The sequence below is a fragment of the Accipiter gentilis genome, chromosome 26 (genome assembly GCF_929443795.1).
Source record: "Accipiter gentilis chromosome 26, bAccGen1.1, whole genome shotgun sequence".
Classification (NCBI taxonomy): domain Eukaryota; kingdom Metazoa; phylum Chordata; class Aves; order Accipitriformes; family Accipitridae; genus Astur; species Astur gentilis.
Window position 1 is genome coordinate 11537009 of NC_064905.1, and position 20476 is coordinate 11557484.

The following is a 20476-nucleotide window of genomic DNA, read 5'->3' on the forward strand; positions in this document are numbered from 1 at the left end:
TGAATACACTTCTTAGAGAGTATTTTTTTACAGCTGCTGTAGTGTAAAAAACTCCCTTCCCAGTAAAGGCAGAAGGCATCCCATTAAAGCAGCAGGCTGTGGGGAGCCCTAAGACGGAAGGGGTTGAAAACTGGGGGAGACTTTCCTTAGAACGTGGCAGCTCCTGGATGGCACGAGCAGCCGGACAGCCCCACGATGGTCACAGCTTCGCGTGGACGGGGACCCCGCTGAGCCCTGACTCGGGGCAGCAGGCGGGAACCCCCGGGTCTGGTGAGGGGCTGCACTGGGAGCGATAGGGGGAAGACAGAGATGCTCTCTGATTTTAAAACTGATCTGATTACCGCAAGGTTATGCTGAGAAGCACAGTGTTGCAGACGGAAAGTGGGGACAAGAGTCCAGGTGTTTTCCCAAGGCCTGCCATGAAGATTTCTTTATGTTCTTATATATCTTATGGCCATCTCTGAGAACAGACAGCTCTCGCATGTAATCAGGTAAATCAATAATTAACCCCACCCCCCAGTTAATTGATTGAGCCACTCACAACCATAATCAGGCTTCCGAGAAAACAAATTCGAATTTAATAACTAAATAAAAGAAGGGACTTCTTTTAAACAAGCAAAAATAAGATCGTTATACTTGAACACAGCCCCTCACTTGAACACCCAGAATTTCAAAAACATGAAATGTGAGCCAAGGGCTGAATTTCACAGGCTGGGCTCTGATCAATTTAATAATTCAAGTTATCTTTTCCTCTCTTTTTCATCGCTGTCTGGTTCAGGTTTAGCTCACATGCCAGGTCCACTGGTGGCGTATGTCATATCAGTCAGCAATCACTTTGCTTTCCTTACTGCGTTGGTTTTTTTTTTTTCTTGAAAAAGAGGAACAAGAAGTGAAATTAGCTAAAGGAATCGGACACATTCTCAAATGGTAAATACAAGAGGAGCATGAATCATCCTCTTATAGAAATGACGAGAAAGGATGGAAAAGGTAGCGGTTTGGGAGAAGCAAGTTATGTTCTACATGGCTGATTCAGCTCTCTGGACTGAAAATGAATCATCAGAATATTTAAATCATATTACCAGTATTAACACACACAAAACCCCCAAGCTCAGGAAGCCTTTGTTATGAAACAAATTCGATAATGGGTGACAAAAGAACAAAGGGACAGCTTCTAAAAACCCTGTACCCGCTCAGCTCTGCTGCATGTCCCAGCCTGCAGAACCCTCAGAGAATTGGAGTTTGCTGCAATTGCAATTGCAATGCCCTAGCCACAGCAGAGCACTGCAGAGCCTCACAACCCCAAATCCTTCAGAAACCAAAAGGCAGACTCTCCTTTACCTTCTAGAGCTTTTACACTTCAGCAGTGACATGAAGTTTTTGAAGCAAAGGAATTACCTACTGAAGAGTACACATCAAAGTGCTCATTACTCCTGAGTAGCATACCCTTAGCTGGTGATACAGACGTCGTGCTGGAGACCCGAGTAGGAGGTTTGACACTGGAAGCACGACTTCTCTTATCTAATTGTACCTGAGCCCAAGTTACAGCGTTAATGAAGCTGTAACACATCAGATTTCAGGCAGACTCTAGGTGGAGATAACAGAAAGGTTAAAGAATGGATTTTAAGTCCCCTTATTTTCCTTCCACCATTCTGTCTCAGCTTAGCTCAGCTGGGACAAAAAAGTGACCCATGTATCCAGGGATGTTTTCCTTCATATAGGAAAGGCAGTCAGCTCTAGGATATAGCACAGCAGAGGCAGGAAACAAACCAAAAACCTCTTTTACATAATGAGTTGCAAAGGTTTTATAGTGAAGTATCTTGTTCCTATAAAGCACATCTGTATATTCCATACAAGCTTTGTCACATTAAGAGCTCTCAATACCAAAAGAAATGTGTCTGTTCAATAGCTGGAATCCTCACAGGGATCAAAATGCGGTAGAAATCCATCTCCAACTAATTTTTTTGGTGTGTTTTTTAGTCTAAATATTTTAGCTTCCTTCTCAAGTCTCCAATTTAGTCTTTCAGCTCTAAGGAACGAAAGCTTTCATTCTCCACCAGCAAGCAAGAATCATAATGAAGATTAGCCAAAATCCTGACAAGCTATTTTTAACGAAAGCTTTTTAATAAAAGAATGTATATTCCTGAAGTAAACATGGACAGGAAAGGCAGAAAGGGAGAGTGACAGGCAGGGAGACAAACGCTTCTTTGCAAAGAAGCCTTTGAAACATCTGGAACGTTGCAGCGAAAGGTTATTTACCAGGAACGTCAGCCAGTCCCAGCACAGATGGTTCCCATTAGTGTAAGATCAAGAGACTAGCAAGGCTAAAAATACGTGTTTGCTTTTTTAGAAACTGGACTTTGTTTTCTGTACTTTAAAAATAATAATCATTCTTACGCAATTTCTGTAACTTAGAAATATTTCCTTGGAATATTGTTTGGCATGCTGGTTGGGTTGCAGGCTCTGTGCCATTGCTATTACTCACAACCTTTCCCCCTGAGGACTTTGTGATGTATCTTTTACTTAGAAATAGAAGGATGGCACATTATGCTGAAACCGATGACTTTTGTTTATGAAGTGTCAGTAACAAAATACCTGAATTACTGCTGTGGGTCAGTCTCTTGCCCAGCGTAAATGTGTGCAGCTCACCTGGATTCCATCAGAGTACTGTACAAAGCCATCAGGGGACTGCGGGGACCACAGAGCCATTTCCCCAGCACCAGACCAGCAGCATGTACAATGCCAAGCAGTGCACCTGGGGAAGGTTGGGAGCGGAGTGCTTGTAGTTTTCCTGGTAAATCTATTTGGGAATAGTGGATTACCATCAATGGAAAAATTTGATTTACACCAGGCAGGAGTCTGGCTCAGGGAGAAGGAGAGCAGGCAACTATGTGAACAGATTGTCGCCTCTGTAACTCTAAGTGGAGAAGAGAGGTTCTGATTTCTACTGGCATTGCCTACGAGGCACATGGTCATCTACCCAGAAATACACCAGCCTTGGAGGCATTTGGGACTTAAGAAAAGCAGATCTAGCATTACCCGTCATAACAAATTTTATGTTGAAAGCCCTGATGGTCAGCCAGCGGTCTCCAGCTTTGTCCAGAGCACCGGGAGAGAAAAATGTCATTCCATAGGGAAAGGTTCAACGGTTCTCATTGACACCTAGGGTTTTGCAGCTTCGGTTCAGACTTTGAAACCAAGTCTGTCTTCTCCTTGTTAGGGTAAAGGTGGCACCTGTCATCTCTGAACCTAATGCATGGTATGGCAAGAAGCGTGGCTCAGGGGTGGATGGTAGAGGTACCGTGAGCCACAATAATAATGTGGGAAGTACAAGCAGAGAAATGTTGCCTCGACTGCACCTATTTGAAGGTCCTATGCATGTTCCTCACTGCTGACTTAGCTCTGCTATTGAGGGCATGCAGCTTACTGAAGAAACATGTTCGTGGTCTGCAAAGCAGTGGAGGTGGCCTCCGGGTGGCCTCCATGTCCACTCCTCACCCTCCTCTCTCCCCCTCATACCTCTGTGCTGAGTGACCCACTAGTATGTGGAATTGAGGTGCCTGAATCTATAGGCAATGGAGGTGGAAAAGCCCAAGCAACACTGCAATTCCCTAAGCTATGAACAGCAGTAATGCATGATTTTGGGTTTGATCACAATCCCTTCTCTCTGTAGAAGCTCAAAGTGAGCACATCTGGGACAACAGTAGCTGCTAGGAGTTTCCTAACTGCTGACTTCCCCCTGGGGTGGAAATGTAAGGAAAATTATTCCAGCCAACCATGTTACTTCTTAAAGAAAACTTCAGTATTTACTGTCACAGAGGGAAACCTCACTGAATAGATGGGTTTGATTTCCTTCTACACACTTTTCTTTTCTTGTCAATGTATTGCCTTTCCACTGGTAAAATACGTTTCTGCTTTGCTTTCTCAGCATGGGTTTAGCCATGGGAAGAGAAGGGAAGGGAAGGGGAAATGTGATTGTGATCTAATGAACAATTCTTAACTAAAAGATTTGAGCTCTCAGTGGAAATACTGAAGAAAATTGTTCACATCTCTCCTATGGACCCCAACTGAAAAACAGATTTTGGAAGAATGCATTTGATAAAATGCTTCCTGCTGTCATTGGTCTTCCAGTGGTAACCAATCCTAAGCAGAAAAAAAGCAACAGGAATGAGTTCAGCTTACTGGAACTGGCTACTAAAGCCAACATTTTTGGTTGGGAAAGAGAATTCGGGAGGGCGCCTAGGCATGCAGCACCAGCAGAGCCCTGGCTTGCCGGCTGTACTGTGTCCTGTCCACAACTGGCAGCAGACCCCGGACACCTCGACTGTGACCTGATGGCTCAGAAACTTTCTCCAATAAGCCAGCAACTTTCAGAGTCTGCACACTGTGGGCAGCTCACAAAGCATCACCTGCCAATGGCATTTTTCTCTGAGTTAGAGTATCGTCAGGGACCCGGACAAACACATGAGCCAATAAAACACAGTCATTGCCCCAAAGACCTTGACATTTAAGCCAGGGTATTTAAGCAAGGTAGTGTGACAATCAGCAAGAAAGCTAATCAGATGATTAGATGAGTGCACTCTGTCAGTTAGTTTTGAATCATTTCCTTTTTTTTCATTTGTTTTTTACGGTCAGTACTGACAGAAGAAATAATGTTTCAAAGGGGAAATATGTGATCAGTATTTCTCTCATTGAAACTTTCATATGTGGAAGATGATTTGTCAGAGAGGCTAGCTGCTCGGGGAAATGCTGTTCAGATCTATGTGCTCCTCCTGGACGGGTGATCTACAAAAATGAGTTTGTGGGTCTTTATTAGTCTTTTTTTTCTGAGCAGGATAGTAGAAAAAGCACCTGCCGGTGTCCTTCTGTCAGTGAAGAAACCTAGTTCCACTAGGCTGCAATGAAAGCAGGGAACTCTCTTGTCTCCCTAAGAAAAACCAGAGGCAGCCTTAGCAGGCAGAGCAGGGGAAATCTGCCACTGCCCATGCTGAACCTCCTGTACAGAGAAAGCATTTGAGCGTGGAGGGATGATTTACGGCACCTCTCAACAGCATCAGATTCACCACAGGAAAAAAACAGAAGCAGACGCAAAAAACCTGAAAGTCAGAGCTAGCAGCAGAGTGGTGCAGAATGAGTAAATAACACCCCCCTCCCCTCTCCGAAGTATTCAGTGACAAATTCCAAGTCCTCTCACACACAGAGCTATTTCTTTTTGAACGCAACACTAACCGTTTCTTGAAATAACATCAACCCTCCTCCCTCAGCCCCCATCCAGGCTATGCACGGTTCAGCAGGACTGTCAGCTTGGCAAGTGGGTGACCTTCTGTGTAATGTATAATTCAAGTATCCAATACACAAATGATGGCAGCAGAGTCAGAGAACATGCAAATCATGTCCCACATCCTGCTGTTAGTCATCCTCTTGGGGGAACTCACCCCTACAAAGCCAGTATCCCAGAACACACTGTATGTTTGCTAATCCTCACTTTCTAAATGTTTCAACAGCAGCAGAAATCTCACAGCTCTTCTCTTGAAAATCACTGTAACCTAAAACTGTGGAGTAAAATACTTCGTTCTCTCCCTAAAAATAGCAAATGAATTATCCATATTTCATTTTACTGCTGCATAACAATTCGAGGTATTACTTTAAAATATGTTACACAGAATCTTTCATCAAAGGGGATCAAAGCACTTTGCATATTAATTAAATCTCAAAATAAGACTCTGCGCTAAGCTTTATTATATGAGATAGTGAGTTTTAGGGATTCGTATGGGTGAGAGGAAATGAGGACACCTTGTGATTTGCTGCCTGTGACTTGCTACGTAACCTTGTAGAAGCCCTTCAGATTCTCTGTGCCTCGGTTTCTCTGTCTGTAGGAGAAAGATATATTTAACTTTGTTTTCAAAGGCTGAAAAAAAAATCCTCTGGCAAAAGTGATGCCTGATAGTTTATGTGGCAATTACAGTGCCAGGGTGTTATACGTAGGTAGAGAGAGAGATGAGCTGACAGACGTATCCAGTGGAGTCCTAAAGCTGCTCTGTCTGCCAGGCAATTTCCCACTGCGGGAAAGGGCTACCTTAGAGGTGCCACCAGCACTCCTTCCCCCTTCCTCTTTCAAATGCTCCTGAAAGCAGAACAGAGGGCTCTGCCCCAGGCCACCTAAGCAGCACTCATTATCACAGCCCGGAGCATCTCACAGGCTTGGGAACCTGCCACTTTCACTGTGACTTTCTAAGATACCATCCACTGTTTCTATTTAACAGTTCAGTGCAGTCTAAGGATGAGATCGTCAAGGTTTTCAGGGGCTATCAACAGGAATTAGGTAAGAAAGCTCCTTTAAAATTTCACTTGAGAGTGATCTACTAATCCAGGCTTCTACCAGCACTGCCCTGCTTGTGCTCTATGCGCTCGAGAAACGTTCTTCCCTTCTACGAGAGACCGGAGGGGCAAGTCCTGCTCGTTCCTTAGTGTAGCTAGGACAAAGCAATTCATGAGGAGTGGATCTAGAATCAATCTCTATCATTAATGTCATGAAAAGTCATCCCATTTTACAACACTGATTAACAGTGGCTTATGAAAAAAAGAATCAATACTAAATGTCTTGAACAAAGGTTACCTTCATTTTTACATTATTTAAACAAGTCAAGTAGAATGATAAATGCGCTTACGACTAAACCTGAACAGCTCGATGTCACAAGACCAATGATAAAATTATGAAAATCAGCAACAGAAAATCAGCACGAGAGGCAGAGAGGATGGGCCAAGCAGCATTTGTTTCTTCGTTATCAAGTATGTGAAGAATAAACCAAAACAAACATTCAGTCCAACCTCAGGTGAGTACATGATTAGACTGGAGTGCACAGAAGTATATTCTCATCCCAAATTAGGGCAAATACCAACTTCCGTTTGCTTTTTAGCACGTGAAGAAATATTTTTGAGTGATACCTGAGTGAACTGAGATGAGTTGAATTTTGTTTGCTCTCACACACCAGGGTTATAGGTCCATGTGTTGGGTGGGGGGAGGTCTGTCCTGCTACTGCCTAAAGCCTATTTATCTTGTTTAATGACTTACTGGAATTAAACTTGGTGTCCCCTGCAACAGCAAAGAAGGAATTCCTGTAGGCATGCCAGTGCACTGAGGTGCTTTTTGTTCTTCTCTTAGAAACCAGAATGGCCCATATAGCACCTGGGATGAAAGGGAATGCAGCTAGTCCCATTTTACTGGGGAGAAACGGAGTCAGTGGAAGCTGAATGGCTGTGGAGGAGAGCAGCGGTCTGGGGTGAGACCAGCCTTTTTGCAACCAAACCAGTGCTCCCCCGCAGGGCTGCCCTTCCTCTTTTTCTACCTGAAGCAGCGTGGCATTGCCAGCAACAAGGCCAACAGAAAAGCCACAAATGTCGCTGTGGCCTTGCTTCAGTTACGTTTGACAATTGGCAGAAAGCCACTTCCCCAGACAACGGTTGTGCACAGTTTGGGGCAGGCGCTTTCTGCAGTCTTCGTGAAGAATCCCTTGGTAACGTGCTCTTGCAGAGTCCCAGTCCCTACTGGAAACAAAGGAGATATATTCAGTGACCCCATCTATTACTAGCATGATGTGACAGGGACCTCTCCCCTCTTGTCTCATCCTCATGCAAACAAGGCGCAACATGACGGGCAAAACTAAAAGCCTTCAGGCTTCTGGGTTGCCACTGCCACCACTGTCAGCACTTGACAGAGCTGTTCTGAGATTTGGCTTGCTAATGTCTGAGGAGTTGAGATGAGAACGATTATGGAAATCAGAGACAAAAGTCTGGGACAAATGCTCCTGGATTGCTTCTTATGGTGCATGTTCTCATCTGCAGTCCTTTGTAATTGCAAAAAATGGTGCCTTGCAGATACCTTGAAGAGACTGGAGACAGACATATGCACCTCATCATCAGGAAGTCTGTCTTGATAGTCAGCCAAGATCCAAGGGGAGCATGCATTATTTATTATTATCATCATCGCCGCCACTAACCTAATTTCCCTAGAGATTTGACTCCAGTATAAATGCATGAAGCCATATCCTGGGGTTGTTATGCCATTTTTGTTAACCATACTGCCATACAAAACCCTCTCAGTCTTCTCTGGGAACTTTCTGCATAAGGAATGGGTTACACATTAACTAAAGTCCTCTGGACACTGCTCCGTCTATTTTATTGTAAGCTGCACTTGAAAACCATATGATAGGAAAGCAAGAAACTGAATGTACTGTGAAATGTCTGTGTAGACTGACTGACTACCTGGCTCCCCGCAGACATCAACTTTATTGGAGAAAAACAGAACAGCAGAAAATCAATAGCAACAAGCAAAAATTGTTTATTGTGCCAACACTGAATTACGAACCCTGAGCTTTTTGCATATTGCATGTGCAGGAACATGATGTCAACACCACTGTGCTGCAACAGGAAGCAAAAGATAAGACTTGGTGAACCATCAGCTCTTCCTGAGCACTGGCCCGTCACTATGTTTTTGTTTATGTTATGCTTTATGAAGTAGAGGTTACCAATACAAACAATCTTTTTGGCAACTTCAGCCTTTTCACAAACTGTTTTAAACTACTGCCAATACATCTTTTATTTCTAAATACTTGATTAATTTTTAGCAAGAGGCATGTACATAAATGCTACACCATCTGCAGTTTGTAGTGTACGGTCACAAGGTAGAAGTTCCATCCCTTGACTAGATGACAAAGAGAAATAGATCAGAAAATGAAAAATGATGTGCTAGTCATAATGAGTAGGCATTTCAGAATATATTTCGGGAGAAGTTATTTGTCCTAAAGATTTGTACGCCTTCTTTATAATTGTCAGATGACTATGCAAATATTAGCAGTGACACGACAACAAATGACATTAGCCCCCATATGGAAATGGAGCAAAATCTAAATTTACGAACTTCATTTTCATTATTCATCTAAACCTAATCACAAACACTGGGAAATATCACTGTAAAATCCAGTGAGTTCTTGTTTTTTCTTTTTTTCTGAACTGAAAATCAGGGGGCTGTTTCCTTATTCTGACAGCATACTGAATTTAGCACACACCGCTCATGGTATTCTCTCATCCATGGCAGCTGAACTGAAACGTCTGAGTTTCTGGGGCACTGATGCTTGACAGCACAGAGAGCGATGCCCCATTAGGAGCATGGCGAGATATTCTGCACTGCTCACTGAAAGGAAAAGAAGCCGGCACAATGGAGCCACTGATTAAGGAGAACAATCATGGAGGATTTCCTATTATGCCAAGCTTCAGAGGGAAACAGTAAGCAACGTAAAGGAAATGAGTGCATATGCTCAAAATGAAAAGGTCAGCCAGCCACAAATTTTCGGCTTTGATATACACGTAACATTTTAACTCCCTTTTTTATCACAAATTATAGCTTCCCAAGGTCTTCAGGAAGTTGACAGAGAGATTGTAAGGTTATTGGGTGGTGTGAGAACGGAACTAACTATGATTTACAAACTTGTCATTGCAGCACATCCACTTTTGTGTAATGAAGAACAAAGCAACCACCCTAACACCATCCCTTTTGCATCTTCATCATAGAGTTTTAAATAACAGCTCCTGTCAGTATCAGAAAGATTCAGACACCACCACCACCACTACCCCCAAATACCCTGCAAAGCTAGCTTAACAGAATACAACATGGACAGGCAAAAGCTGGTACTCTCCTGTGAATTGCAGACTATGTTGCAACTCTACACAGATTCTGCCAGATGCTCATTCACACTGACACCACTTGAAGTTAAATAGCAGTGACTGTAAATACAGCAATATCTTTGATGCAAAATATTGTTGCATTGGAAAAAAAATATGTACAGGACTCCTGGGGTCCATTCACAATAATTCTATTGCCTCCCTATCACAACTTAATCTCCCCCAACCTTAATTCCGTTGTTTATAAAATAGAAATAATAGCATCTAGCTTTCTGTCATGGGCCATCGTGAGAACTGGTGAATCTTCACTGAGTGTCTGAAAGATCACAAAATTAGTGTTGCCCGAACAAAAGGACTATTTCTACTAATGCAATGGTACCACTGGGATTCATATTTTAGTTATGTCTCAGCCTCCTCAGCTTTCACACAGATCTGAAAAACAACTGTAAACTATTTGTGTTGGGTGAAAACAGATGCTGAACATGTTACGATGCAGGTGTAAAGGGAGTTTTATGTTGTTTTAGCTAGGGAAGCACACAGCACACAAAGAGTGAAACCATGGCACTACTGAAGTTAATGGGAATACTCATCGCATGTAATACAAAACAGCTCCTTGTACAGCACCTATTGTATCTCACAGAGCCTCACTGAGACATAACTAAAATACAAAATCAAAAAGAATTCCAAATACTACCTCAGGACTAGACTGGTAGGACAAAATTTCAGTCTGTGTTACTTGAATATATAATGAAAAATCCATTAGTGACTCACTTTTTCTAAGGATAGAAGGCAGCATACCTTATGAGTCAGCTTTCTGCTGAGAAAAAAGTCCTACCTTCAATGGACCGGGAGATATACCATTGAAAAGCGTGTAATTATCAGCCATTACAATGTGGGACAGAGTAGCGAATAGGCGATGAAAAGAGCAAAAATATATGAAGGACTTAGCTCATGGAGGAACTCTCAGCATCATAAGGCTGACCTTTAAACTCAGTGAGAAATTAGAGTTGAATCAATTCATCACCTGTCTGGGAAGTTTACTGCAGACTTCTCGAAGTCAAAGCACACATTAACTCTGTAGCTGCAATACTAACAAGAGTTGGGTTAAAATAGGTAGGACTATTCAAGTCAGCGACATGGAGAGTGGGACTGAGTGCACCATCAGCAAATTTGCTGACAACACCAAGCTGTGTGGTGCGGTCGACATGCTGGAGGGACGGGATGCCATCCAGAGGGACTTTGACAGGCTTGAGAGGTGGGCCCCTGTGAACCTCATGAAGTTCAACAAGGCCAAGTGCAAGGTCCTGCACGTGGGTCGGGGCAATCCCAAGCACAAATAGAGGCTGAGCGGCGAGTGGATTGAGAGCAGCCCTGTGGAGAAGGACTTGGGGGCATTAGCAGATGAAAAAATGAATGTGAGCCAGCAACGTGCGCTCGCAGCCCAGAAAGCCGACTGTACCCTGGGCTGCATCAAAACAAGTGTAACCAGCAGGTCGAGGGAGGGGAGGTGATTCTGCCCCTCTACTCCGCTCTCGTAACACCCCAGTTGGAGTACTGCGTTCAGCTCTGGGGCCCCAGCATAAGAAGGACAGGGACCTGCCTGAGCAGGTCCAGAGGAGGGCCACAAAGATAACCAGGGGCTGGAGCACCTCTCCTATGAGGACAGGCTGAAGACAGTTGGGGTTGTTCAGCCTGGAGAAGAGAAGGCTCTGGGGAGACCTTACAGCAGCCTGCCAGTACCTAAAGGGGGCCTAGGAAAGATGGGGAGGGACTCTTTATCAGGGAGTGTAGCGAGAGGATGAGGGGTAATGGTTTTAAACAAGGGTAGATTTAAATTAGATATAAGGAAGAACTTCTTCACTGTGAGGGTGGTGAGACACTGGAACAGGTTGCCCAGGGAGGCTGTGGCTGCCCCATCCCTGGCAGTGTTCAAGGCCAGGTTGGACGGGGCTTGGAGCAACCTGGTCTGGTGGAAGGTGTCCCTGACCATGGCAGGGGGGTTGGAACTAGATGAGCTTTAAGGTCCCCTCCGACCCAAACCATTCTATGATTCTATGACTGGTTGCCACAGATAGATGTCTGAATCAATTAGAAAAGGGAAAAATGAGACAAAGGTAAATAAACTAAATGTACTGAGAATTATCAAATTAGGATGACTGTAATGGATGAGAAAACTTTTGTACAGTGCTTCAGTCAGATAATATCTACAGATAAATGAACACAATCATATATAAGAAGAAACACGCTGAATACTGAGAAGAAGTGATATGGGCTCTGAAACGATTTGAGGAAAGTTACTTGCATCTGTCTGAACAGAATTACATAGAGTAAATAAAGGGTGTCTCTCTTCTGTGAGCTCTGGGCTAGCAAGGTAGATTTTTCTTTTCATCTCTCATTTCAGCTCCTAAGTTTTTAGTCTAGCAAAACTCCCACTGGAGTCAATTATATCTTCCTTCTGACTTTAAACAACATATCTAATGCAAGACAAATCTTTTCTAGTTTGTAGACTTTTTCATACCTTTTGGATCTCTGCAGTCATCTGCAGTAGTCACACTATGCTGTATCTGCTAGCAATATACACACACATGAGTCACAGCACTCTAGAAATAAGACAGCTAAGGAGGTCAACATTTTGGAGGTTGGCATTCTTCTCTCTCATATTAGTTTTACACTAGATTAATTAATTCCATTGTCTTCAGTAAACTTCAGCATGATTTTTGTGGGGGTGAGTCAGAGAATTTGGCCCTCTACCTGGAATAATATTATCTGTGGCTTTGGATAGACACAATTCAACTGCACTGCTTTTTCATGCTTCCACTCCTCCTTATTGCTCTTGCCTAGGATATGCTGCCTACACGAGGCCATTAGGAGAGGGCACGCAGAGTTAGGCCACTTAGCAGCAGGACTTTTTCTCATGCTTTGGATAAGCTAAATGAGTTTATTAGCTACGTCACTGATGACCCATAAATCTTACTAAAACTGATTGACTCCCAGGGAGAGAATGCTTCACTGAAATTCACTACTTCCCCCTTATCTGGCTCCCCCTCAGAATTTACTGTCAGTGGCAAGAGGCTCAATCACTTTCGCAATTGACAGCAAAAGGCAACAGCAAACTTTCTCCAGGCATTGCTGCTGGGAAGAAATCTTCAGTTCCAGGGGTTTCACATTTAGATTCACTACCTGTTTTGACCTATTGCCCTCTCTGGGGGAACAACATCTATCTTACCCCATTTCCTTGCCCTGCCTCAAAGACAGAGGGGACATGGGAACGCAACATCACTTACGTGAACTTTACATGGCCTCATTGGTACAACAGGACGCAAGAGAAGAGGTTCCTCATTTACATAAAGCTCCAATCATGAGTCATCTCTATCTTCTACAGCTCCAACTTGTCACTCTGACGAGTCTCCGGACGGCAAGTGAACGTACTATACCATTCGTCAGTCATATGCTCACAAACGTCGGCCTGGTATTTCAGTGCCTGCAGTGGGGAAATAGAAAAATGTAAAATGTGCACATAAAATTTCCCTGCAGTGTGGGAAAGTCGTGTGTCTAGCTTTTTGTGCAGTGGAAGGCATCTATTCATTAATTGTTAACCCACATTATCACAAGCCAACATCTCAACTTAAAGCCTTTGCTAGCTATAGTTGATGTCCATCAGTCGTCCATCAAATCTCTGTCGTCCTGGAGAAAAGTCTTATATATTAATTAACATAATGACTGACATCATTTCCCATGCAGAAAACTAAGGCCAGAGGGTTTCCTGCTCAGAACTGCTTAGAAAATTGGCTGCAGAGCTGAGAAGAGAATTGAGTGATGTTGCCCTGTACAATAAACCAGCGGTTACCCAACCGAGAACATCTTTCTTCATGTCAGCACAAAAGGCCAACACATCTACAACAGCGGGACTAGCTATATGTCTGCTGTAACTCCCCTGAAGATAAGAATGGCTTTCAATCTTTTTAAGCTTTTAAGTTTTAGGCTTAAGGAGTTAATCTCTCTGGATACCCTGTGTTCTCCATGGAATGAGGTTACTGCTCTGAATTGCCTCTGGAGGAAACCTTTCCCTGCACTTAGGCTTGAGAGGGAATCTAGGAAAATTAGTTTCATTAGGCTAATGTTAGCCATTGCGAATGCCCTTGTAATGAAGTTTTCATCTTCCTGACACTATTCACGCTACTGTCACTAGCAAAAAACATCCACTGATATGGAAAAAGGGCAGCAGGGAAATTCCATTGAAATAAGTAGAATCGGAAACTTCTCTCTTTTTTTGCATAGGGTTGTTCCCATGATGATTTCAGGGAAGAGAGTGCATGAGTAAGATGATGAGGAAGGAGCAGGGAAACACCAAATACTTTGAGTGTACACCCTCAAAGACTGGATAAAATTTGAAAATAGTTACCGTAGAATGGAAACATTTAGGAGAGAGAATGGAAGAAAGTGAAACACAAATGATGAGAGACTCATGTTTCAGTGCTGGAAAAATCATGATGAACAGGACAGTCATCTTTGTTTATGTGTTTGTTATACCCATACTATGAAGCCAACCAAAAAGGAAGAGGCTAAATACTGTACCACTGAACCCAACCTAATATGCCAAGGGTTATTACCTTGGGCTCCATACTGTGATAACCAAAACCTGTATATAGATTTCAGAGTCAGAAGAGGCCAAAGAATTGCCCTCAACATTATCATATTGGCAACCAATATTGCAGACTGATAAAATATGAATTTCATGAGAACAGAATATGAATGTTTTCTAGGTCTCCTTACTCATAGAATCTCATCAAATGCCTGTAGATTGCACGTCAGGCAATCACAATCTGCCCATGTTTCTGACATATTCCCTTTAGTAGCCTCTGACACCAGAGATGAAAGGGTACAGACATCTTACTTTACACCATAGGATGCAGCAGAGCCAAACTGCATTAACATATGGCAGCTAAGATTAATGTTTGGAAGTAGCCCAGTCTCTGAGTCAGACTGATCCTTTCCGTTCATAAACTTTAAAGTGCCAGGAAAAAAGTAAAAAAGTCCAATTAAAATAAACCCCGGCAAACTGCACTGCAAGCTTATCATCACAGCATGAGGAGGGCACCATTTTCCTCTTTTTTCTGTGAGAAGCTTGACCAAGAAACCATGAAGTGGCCTCATAGGAGACAGGGTGAAAAGAGTCGTCTTTGGCAAGGGTGAAGTCTGGAGACTGCTAGGCCTGGATTCCTCTGAAGGCAGGGGAAGTTTTCTGTAAGTGTTTACCTGTTGCTTTGTTCAAGTCACTTTGGCGATTTCTGATTATGCACGCTGTCATTTGAAACGGAACTTTCACTTGAGCTTTGTTTCTGATGAATCAGCTCCCCAGATACATCTCCTCTTAGCTTCTGCCATAGGCTGAAGCTTCTTATCCTCATCAGTAAGTTCCTGCACAAGTCTGCCTACATATCTGCTCTCATTTCTTCCCAGTTCCCTTAAGCTGGGCATTCACTTCTCGAGCAGTTTCTCTCTTCATTCTTCCATATCTTTCCACGCTTCTTTGCATGCTCTGTGTATTTACAGCACTCTCTCTCTCCATCTCCATCTCATATATGCTAGAGCCAGCACTTTGACATAATCACTGGTTTGGAATCTCTGGCCAAATGGCAGATTGCTGAAGTCAGCCACAAAGATAGATGCTAGATCGGATCGCAAGTCATGTGAAGTTGACCACCCAAAACTAATCCCACTCCAAACCAGAGGCCTAACAATACCCTAACAATGACACTTCAGAAATACTGAGTCCACGGGCTCCAGGTGAAACCAACACAAGGCCAGAGATAACAACCTCTGGCTTCATTCGTTAGAGGGTTAATAAAACCTCTTTATAAAAGATTTTCTCTAGCCACACCCTGACTTCTGCAACAGATTCTTTAGCACTGAGAAAGCCTCCCCAATCCACTGACCATCATAGGACTGCCAAGCAACCAAGAGAGAATAATGAAAACAAAAGTGTCATTTGCAGAAGAGGCAGCCTGCTAGCAAATCACAGAAGAAGCAATTAAAAATCCGTATCCTCACTATGAAAAAGATAAAAAAAGAGTATGTATCTCTTGTCTGAAATGTCCCACTGGGCTTACTCAGCTCCCTGAATACTACACAGTATCTAGAGGAAACCACTGAGAAAGCTGATAAGGCAGCACAGACGAGCATGCCAAAAGTAAGTCAGTGAAGTGCTATTCACCATCTCACGCACATGGCCGGTTCCAATGGGTCAAACGATGGGTGAGAACCTTCTAAGCTGCAGTAGCATGACTGGCTGCCCACAGAGTGCTGCAGCAGGATTTGGCAAGTCTTCCAACAAAGCTTCCAGCGCCTTCTTTGAAACATTCCTCCTTGTCAAGGTTTTGGTTTGATCAACTTGTTTACTGCCTGAGGGTTTTTGTGATGGCCCACTGCTACTGAATTCTCACATAGTCATTCTCCTGAAAAATGCTGGTTTCCATATATTGCTGGCCATGGGATAGCATGCCCTCCTGCTAGACAGAGACCTGAGCACAGCCTGACCTTGCATTTGGATGGCTGAGCTGACTTCCACAGCTCATACCTAGGAAGAAGCCACCCATTCTGAGAAGGTCATTCTTGACGCAGCAAACCAGACACTTAGCATCCCCAGTCCCTGCTGAGCTTTCACACTGACTCCCCACTGAGAGCATGCCAGTGCAAGGTCTCTGGGAGAGATCCAAAATAGCACTCAGGCACCGAAGTGCAACTTATGCAGACTGCTGGCGCCTGTGCTCCTGAGAGCAACCCAGGAAAGCTCTGCCTCCCCTCCTCAGCTACGTCAGATGCTGTAAGTGCCTACAGTTTCTGGTGAAAGCTTCTTTAGGCGCCAAAAGGTCTGGTGCCTTTTTGTGCGCAGCAGCCCTGCTACTCTGGGTGGGCTGAATTCTGTCAACTTCTTCTCTAAGTCCATCCGGAAATCAGGTGGGGTGTTTTGGCCAGTAAGGTCTTAAGGACCCAATTTCCTAGGCACACTGTGACTGAGTAGGACTCAAAGTACGCAGCAGAAGGGAACTCTCAGGAATGCTTATGTGCTTACAGGTATGTAACATTAGTAAGTCACAAACACCTTCACCAGTATCCCAGTCCCAGTATCACCACTGTTTCCCAGCTAAGAGCCCAAACCAGGCACCCTATTCCAACAGAAGAAATTTTACACTCCTAGTTACAGCCACGGCTCAGCTTTCAGAAGCTGGGCAGAGCACATTTTCCTCTCTTCCCCTGAACACCTTCAAGTTTCTCACAGCACTCCCTGTTTAAAGGTCCAGAACTGGCTTCCAGGACAGTGCTTTTCAGCGCTTGGTGAGTATTTAAAATAGAGGGGGTAGCTCATCTCCCAGGCATATTTTCACTGAGACCAATTCAGGTGTCCATGACAAATGTGTTACTTAAACCCATAAGCAAACACTTTCTGGCCCCATATCAGAGTTTCACAATGAGATATTCAGATGTTCCCTTCTCTTAAGTATTTCCTACTGGCTGATGTAGGCATCTCGCCACTCAGTGTACTAGCGAAGTGCACTTCAAGTCCTTAGGTTCATAACTATTCTTCTCCAGTGTACAGGGAATTTAGGCATTTAACTCACTACAGAGCATTCCCCCTTTGAGAATCAGGTGCTAATACTCAACTCTTCTTTGCTGCTAATCCCAAATCTCTTTGAGATTTGGCCCTCTGTTTTAGTGTTCAAAGTCCTCTATTACAGGACTTTGCTCTAGTTAACTGTTAACTTGCATCTCCCTTTGGCCATGACCTGTCATGTGTTTGCAGTCTCCTGAACTACACTAAACACTAATCAGACACTAGGGATGCTGTGAAAGCATGAGGTAAGGCTGTGACAGGAGCTGAAACTTCTTTGTGGAGTTCATTTCCACAGTGGAAAAAGAAACCAAGTACAAAAATGCTCCGCTCACTGTGACTTTCCCATAGTAAATTCCTGGCATCCAAAAGTAAAGCAAACAAAGAGAAATCATATTAAAAACAGGGTAAATTTTCTAGGGACTTTAAAAGCAGTAGATTCCTCTTAGCATTGCCCAACAATGTGCTTGCCCACTGTCACAGGACAAAGAAGAGGCCACACAGCTACACAGACCCCCTTCTCCATACTCAAATATATACACAGCAGCTGCAGTCAGCCCCGTGATCTATCAAATAAACAGATTATTTCTTCTGCATATTGAGCAGGAGGAAGCAAGGTGGTTGTTACAACTTCTTAAGAAAAAGCTCAGATACTCAATTAAGAAGGACCTTACATAGTAAGTTGAGCAGATACTAATTTATTCTACTGTCTGTTTAAAGTCCAGTCTTACTGTAATAGATGGACAGCATAACATATGTGATAATGATAAACACATACTACACTGCAACCAGTCTTAAAGCTTGCTTTTTTGTTCCCTCCTACTTGGAAAGTCCTGTCAACATGTAGCTTACTAAAATCCTAAGAGGAAGGGCTGAGCTTTCATTACTGATTATACTTAGCACAGCACTTGTATTTGAATTCTTCACCTACAGGCGCATCCTGTTCCTTCAGAAAGATTTCCTCACATGCTGTTATTTATATTTTTAAATGCTTTATAACATTTTCTCTTCATTCTCCAAAATGTTTTTTTCCTTTTCCTGAACGGCAGTTGTGTTTAATGCTTCATGCAGTCAGCGACACACCCTGCAGAATACAACACATAATAAAGTAAACACACCCTGCAAAGCAATGCGCTCACTTCAATCCCCAACCCACCCTGACACAAGTGTTACAAGGGTATCCTGTGAATAAATGCACAAGGGTAGAACATCCTGGTGAGTATCCTGCCACACAACATCCCAAACAAAAAGCTATAGTTCAGCTGGGAGCAAACACACTTCAGCAGCAGAAGGGCCGTACGTGAATAAGCACTGCACCTTCCTTAACAGTCACTGCACATTCCCAATCGAGCACATTCCCAATCGATGAACGAAACCTAGTTGACCTAAACGATGACTGTATGCACCCAGCTTTACCTTTAGCAAACAATGCTGCTCATGACCCAGTCACAGCCTTTACAATACATTCCCAGTGCAAGAGCTGTAGCACAAGCCAGAGGCTAACATAAAACCCAGCCGTGTGTAAGGAATCACAAACAAAATAAAAGAGGAATCATACCTGAGTGTTACAGGATGTTATACTATCCAAAACCCTGCTGAACAGGTAAGGATCAAGGTTACCCTTTTCTGGGAAAGAGGAAATTTTGAGATTACAAAACAGAGATAAAATCAGAGATAAAAATTATGAAGGATTAATATAAACTCTATAAATGTGAAGTTAAAACTAAAAGAAAAGCATATCATCTAGAAATTAAGAATATTCAGGAAACCTGGAGACAAAACATTTTACCTGCATGAACAAATTTATGGAATAAACATCCAGGAGGATCATTCAAATAAAGCACTTTTTGGCCACTTTTTTTTTAATAGGAAGGAGGTACCAGTTTTGTTGCTGTGAGGCATTAGTTAGGAATGCAGACAGAGTCATCCATGATCTGATTTATCTCTAAGAAAGTGAACTGGAATGAGGGAAATACTCTTTTTTTGCAAGAAGAATTCTGAACACAGCATTAGGAATGAAGGGATTTGTTTGCTAATTTTAGAGCTGAAGCTGATCTTATTCTGTAGTCTTAGGTGAGTCAAAATTATCCCTCTGCTTCAGTTTCTTCATTGATACTGAAAAAATTTACTTACTGATTTCAGAGTAGCAGTTTGGCTCAATTAATGTTCCTAATGTAATTTGAAGAGAAACAATAGATAGTTTTAGAGCTACTGCTGTCAGGAAAATGTTAGTTTATTTCTCATGTGAAACAGTTAACTTTTAAATCAGTTGTCACTATCAGTTTACTCATTCCAGTTCTAATGATGTGACAACCACCTCGAATAAACCGGTGCTTTTAGTTCCCATTCTAATACACAACATGATCTAAGCAGCCAGCAGCCGCACCCAGCTGGACTGCAGACAAATTCCTGTTCTTATCTCAGGCTCACTAGAAGCCTTATGTAATTAAACAATATTGTGACGAGGGTCTTATCTCAGGGCATTAACTTCTTCTTCCCTTGGCAAGGATGTAAGTGAGCTGAACCCAACTGGAAAGCTGTTCTGGCACTGCTCTGAGCCCATTACTTTCTTCAGTTTGACCTTTTAGTTGCAAATAAAATCTTTACAATGTGAGCTCTCACCGTGTTGTGTTCTTGGGCCTCGAGCCTGCAAAAGGAACGACTCTTCAAGGCCACCTCAAGATTTGTCTACTGTACAAGCAAAGTGCTTTTGTAACAACTTCGGTGCTCTCTTGGCTCCTGAGATAGTTGATGCCTTTGCACAAGACAGTTAATAATAGCTAATGATATCGGGGCCTTGCCAGGAGCCTAGACGAGCACTTGGTTGTGTAACTCTAACTTGATAGGCACTGTTTTGTTTTGGGTTTTTCCGCTACAGATAGTACCCGCTGGCTATGCCTATGTAATTGGTTTGACCTCATGAGAGATGAGAATTGTCTCATTAATTTCAGTGGGTTGTTCAGTTTTGGAGCACAATGCAAAGTGCAGCAGGATTTCGTGGCTGATCAGTTAGCAATCTGCTGAATATGCTTGCACAATGCGGTTGGATAATTTAGATGTCTGAGATAAAAAAAAAAAACAATTAGGTATTTTTATCTATTCCCTGGGGGCTTCTGAGGGTTTCTGCCTTGGTATCTCATCTTCGGGATTCCTCCAGTTTAGTTTTGAATATTCCCAGCATGAATTATTATC

The 20476-nt window shown here is 43.0% G+C and overlaps 1 long non-coding RNA gene across 2 annotated transcripts; it reads right to left on the reverse strand.

Annotated features, from left to right (window-relative positions):
* Positions 1-563: 563 nt before the first annotated feature.
* On the reverse strand, positions 564-18916 carry LOC126050851 (uncharacterized). Of its 2 annotated transcripts, none has more exons than XR_007509666.1 (4): positions 18843-18916; positions 18216-18368; positions 12960-13156; positions 564-868 (listed from the first exon to the last, which is right to left on the reverse strand). It is a non-coding gene; the product is annotated as an uncharacterized LOC126050851 (long non-coding RNA). The 2 variants fall into 2 exon arrangements; XR_007509667.1 differs by having other exon boundaries at positions 18212-18368.
* Positions 18917-20476: the final 1560 nt, after the last annotated feature.